The 5000-nt window shown below is 52.6% G+C and overlaps 1 non-coding gene across 1 annotated transcript in view; it reads left to right on the forward strand.

Moving 5' to 3' along the window:
* Positions 1-3612: 3612 nt before the first annotated feature.
* Positions 3613-5000, forward strand: part of LOC126112578 (small subunit ribosomal RNA) — a 1909-nt gene continuing 521 nt past the window's right edge. The window contains exon 1 of the ribosomal RNA XR_007524478.1: positions 3613-5000. This exon is cut by the window's right edge and continues 521 nt beyond it. This is a non-coding gene — a ribosomal RNA (small subunit ribosomal RNA).

The raw sequence follows: 5000 nt of genomic DNA on the forward strand, positions 1-5000 counted from the left end.
AGACCCCACGCCCAGTGGCAAACAGGGCTCCTCTCAGAATATAGGCGGTCCCTACCCCTCACAACGATGACGGTGGGAGGGCCGTTTTACGAGACCATTTCCTGCGGTGCCAACGCTGTCGTAGAGCCGATACTCCATCTTTGGTACAAGGCAATCATTCCGCTGTAAATCAGTACGTCACTCGTAGTTCAGTCACCTCACAGCACTGCTCAGTAAACTATGCAGGCCCACATAGATAGATTATGATAGATTATATACGCAAATGCCCCTATACATGCTGAACGTCCGTACACACAAAATGAACCACACGTCAGCCACACACTCTATCACACACTACTCTCTGCCTGTAACAGACACAGATACAACTACTAAGCACCAGCATGGACCAACGTCCGGTGCATCCTATCCGCCACAGTACACCAACTACGCTATGATAACCAGACCGGGAGGTCCAATCATAAAACAGAATACCCCACTCGTCCGACAACCACAATTGCTCAGAGAAGCCACCAACACCCACACATGTCCTACACAGGGGTGCACCCATCACCACCACACTGCCTCGTCTTACAGCACAAACACACTGGCAGGAATGAAACACACAGGTCTGCCGCAACCACAGACACGGCTCGCCCCCTCTCACTGGCGAAAAGCGCATCCCGACGTGACATAACTCCTTTGACACACTGACGCTGCCTCGGGCATCCACGTCCTACGGTCGATATCAACGAACCTCCCCCCCCCCCTCCCCCCCACAACACGCCATCCCATACCACATTGTGTACCGTACCCAAACCTAACGTGTACTGTACTACAACGCAATGTGTACCATAACACAACCCAGTTTGTACCTTAACCTAACCTATGTCACCTTAACCTAACCTATGTCACCTTAACCTAACCTATGTCACCTTAACCTAACCTATGTCACCTTAACCTAACCTATGTCACCTTAACCTAACCTATGTCACCTTAACCTAACCTATGTCACCTTAACCTAACCTATGTCACCTTAACCTAACCCATCTTGCACCTTAACCTAACCCATCTTGCACCTTAACCTAACCCATCTTGCACCTTAACCTAACCCATCTTGCACCTTAACCTAACCCATCTTGCACCTTAACCTAACCTATGTTGCACCTTAACCTAACCTGTGTTGCACCTTAACCTACCTCAATTTGCACCGCAATGTAACGCAATTTGCACCGCAATGTAACGCAATTTGCACCGCAATGTAACGCAATTTGCACCGCAATGTAACGCAATTTGCACCGCAATGTAACGCAATTTGCACCGCAATGTAACGCAATTTGCACCGCAATGTAACGCAATTTGCACCGCAATGTAACGCAATTTGCACCGCAATGTAACGCAATTTGCACCGCAATGTAACGCAATTTGCACCGCAATGTAACTCAATTTGCACCGCAATGTAACTCAATTTTGCACCGCAATGTAACTCAATTTGCACCGCAATGTAACTCAATTTGCACCGCAATGTAACTCAATTTGCACCGCAATGTAACTCAATTTGCCACCGCAATGTAACTCAATTTGCACCGCAATGTAACTCAATTTGCACCGCAATGTAACCTCAATTTGCACCGCAATGTAACTCAATTTGCCACCGCAATGTAACTCAATTTGCACCGCAATGTAACTCAATTTGCACCGCAATGTAATGCAATTTGCACCGCAATGTAATGCAATTTGCACCGCAATGTAATGCAATTTGTACCGCAATCTACCCCCACATTGTGCCTTAACCTAACCCACATTGTGCCTTAACCTAACCCACATTGTGCCTTAACCTAACCCACGTGTGCCTTAACCTAACCCACGTTGTGCCTTAACCTAACCCACGTTGTGCCTTAACCTAACCCACGTTGTGCCTTAACCTAACCCACGTTGTGCCTTAACCTAACCCAAGTTGTGCCTTAACCTAACCCAAGTTGTGCCTTAACCTAACCCAAGTTGTGCCTTAACCTAACCCAAGTTGTGCCTTAACCTAACCCAAGTTGTGCCTTAACCTAACCCAAGTTGTGCCTTAACCTAACCCAAGTTGTGCCTTAACCTAACCCAAGTTGTGCCTTAACCTAACCCAAGTTGTGCCTTAACCTAACCCAAGTTGTGCCTTAACCTAACCCAAGTTGTGCCTTAACCTAACCCAAGTTGTGCCTTAACCTAACCCAAGTTGTGCCTTACCCTGCTCTGTAATTGGCATATGACACGTTACATTAATGTATTGTCCAACCGCAACCCGCTCAGAATGTTGTGTACACAGCTACGTGTCATCTCCCCATAACAGCTGCATTGCAGTGTGGTACGCCATAGAGACGTGTGGGAGTAATGGACGCAGTGGATGGCGATCAGCATGAGCCGTCTGTTCATGTAGTGGCGCGTGTATGCAGACGTAGTAGTCTCTTCTCACACAATGTGATAGCACGGTGCCCCGCGTTCCACATCTGCGACATGCTACAGAGGCCGGTTGACAGTTGGTCGCGCAATGGACATCGCATACGTACGGGGGCACCTTCCACGTGCCCTCTAGTCGGGCACATTTTGTTGCGTGGATGTGAGCGGATGTAGTGTGTCTTGACACCTGACAGGCAGGCATGCAATAATAGTTGACTTTGCAAACGGGGATGGACGTGTACGTTTACTGGTGACGTTACGCAAATGAACAACTGGTAACCCGTTGTGGTGCGGTTGTCCTTGCTGGAGGTACATCTGTGAGGGCAACGATCGGTACAGCTACGAAGCGGTCCCCACCATACCAACGAACGTGAATGTGAATCTGGGTGTGAAGCGATACGCGGCTGTGGGTGGGTGGGACTGTCCCCGGCCGGTGAGGGGGGGCCGCCCGGCGTGCTGGCCGCGCGGTGCGTGGGCGCACGCGCTACAGCCGGCTGGTGGGGGCGCCCAGTGGCAGGCGCGCCGGCCGACGGACGCGGCAGGCGGCGCAGCTGCGCGCCGGGGCACCCTGCGCGCGGCGCCGTGCAGCCAAAGTGGGTCCTCGCCGGCCCGGTGCGAAGCGCGGTGGACATCTGCAGTGTGCTGGTCCGATTGAGGACTGTGTGCGTTGAGGATGCGCCGCCGCCCGGCACTCGGCGCCGCGACGCCGTCTGCTGCTCGGTCGCCCCAGCGGTTCTCGCTGGTGGTTTGTATCGCAGTTGTGCAGACGTGTTGGCACGTGCGCTGTGCTGGGAGAGTTCGCTTCGGCACCCACGTGGGGCCTTTGCCCTTCTGTGGCGCTGGCGTTGGAGCTGCCGGTCACCGTAGGTGGCGCGTGTTGTCTCCCGCCGGCAATGCCACGACAGCACGCTCCCGGGCCTCTGTCGGCAGCGGCAAGCTCAGTTGGGAGCACGGGTGGTCGCACCTAAAGCGTCTACTCGCCTAACTCCGGGCGATTGCGCCTCTCTCGAACCCGACCAAGTACTTAGGACGGCGCTGCGCGCCGCCGGGACCTGAGAGGGTTTCGAGGTGTATTGTGCAGGGGAGCTCAGCCTCCTCCTGTTTGCAGAATAATTGAGCGGACGCTTGCGTGTTCGCGCGGGCCCCTGGGACACACTCCCGGGCGGCCGGCTGCTCAGCTCTAGTTGACGCAGCTCCCTGGTTGATCCTGCCAGTAGTCATATGCTTGTCTCAAAGATTAAGCCATGCATGTCTCAGTACAAGCCGCATTAAGGTGAAACCGCGAATGGCTCATTAAATCAGTTATGGTTCCTTAGATCGTACCCACGTTACTTGGATAACTGTGGTAATTCTAGAGCTAATACATGCAAACAGAGTCCCGACCAGAGATGGAAGGGACGCTTTTATTAGATCAAAACCAATCGGTCGGCTCGTCCGGTCCGTTTGCCTTGGTGACTCTGAATAACTTTGGGCTGATCGCACGGTCCTCGTACCGGCGACGCATCTTTCAAATGTCTGCCTTATCAACTGTCGATGGTAGGTTCTGCGCCTACCATGGTTGTAACGGGTAACGGGGAATCAGGGTTCGATTCCGGAGAGGGAGCCTGAGAAACGGCTACCACATCCAAGGAAGGCAGCAGGCGCGCAAATTACCCACTCCCGGCACGGGGAGGTAGTGACGAAAAATAACGATACGGGACTCATCCGAGGCCCCGTAATCGGAATGAGTACACTTTAAATCCTTTAACGAGTATCTATTGGAGGGCAAGTCTGGTGCCAGCAGCCGCGGTAATTCCAGCTCCAATAGCGTATATTAAAGTTGTTGCGGTTAAAAAGCTCGTAGTTGGATTTGTGTCCCACGCTGTTGGTTCACCGCCCGTCGGTGTTTAACTGGCATGTATCGTGGGACGTCCTGCCGGTGGGGCGAGCCGAAGGCGTGCGACCGCCTCGTGCGTGTTCGTGCGTCCCGAGGCGGACCCCGTTGAAATCCTACCAAGGTGCTCTTTATTGAGTGTCTGGGTGGGCCGGCACGTTTACTTTGAACAAATTAGAGTGCTTAAAGCAGGCAAGCCCGCCTGAATACTGTGTGCATGGAATAATGGAATAGGACCTCGGTTCTATTTTGTTGGTTTTCGGAACCCGAGGTAATGATTAATAGGGACAGGCGGGGGCATTCGTATTGCGACGTTAGAGGTGAAATTCTTGGATCGTCGCAAGACGAACAGAAGCGAAAGCATTTGCCAAGTATGTTTTCATTAATCAAGAACGAAAGTTAGAGGTTCGAAGGCGATCAGATACCGCCCTAGTTCTAACCATAAACGATGCCAGCCAGCGATCCGCCGCAGTTCCTCCGATGACTCGGCGGGCAGCCTCCGGGAAACCAAAGCTTTTGGGTTCCGGGGGAAGTATGGTTGCAAAGCTGAAACTTAAAGGAATTGACGGAAGGGCACCACCAGGAGTGGAGCCTGCGGCTTAATTTGACTCAACACGGGAAACCTCACCAGGCCCGGACACCGGAAGGATTGACAGATTGATAGCTCTTTCTTGATTCGGTGGGTGGTGGTGCATGGCCGTTCTTAGTT

The sequence above is a fragment of the Schistocerca cancellata genome, unplaced genomic scaffold (assembly GCF_023864275.1).
Source record: "Schistocerca cancellata isolate TAMUIC-IGC-003103 unplaced genomic scaffold, iqSchCanc2.1 HiC_scaffold_183, whole genome shotgun sequence".
In the NCBI taxonomy this organism is placed as follows: Eukaryota; Metazoa; Arthropoda; class Insecta; order Orthoptera; family Acrididae; genus Schistocerca; species Schistocerca cancellata.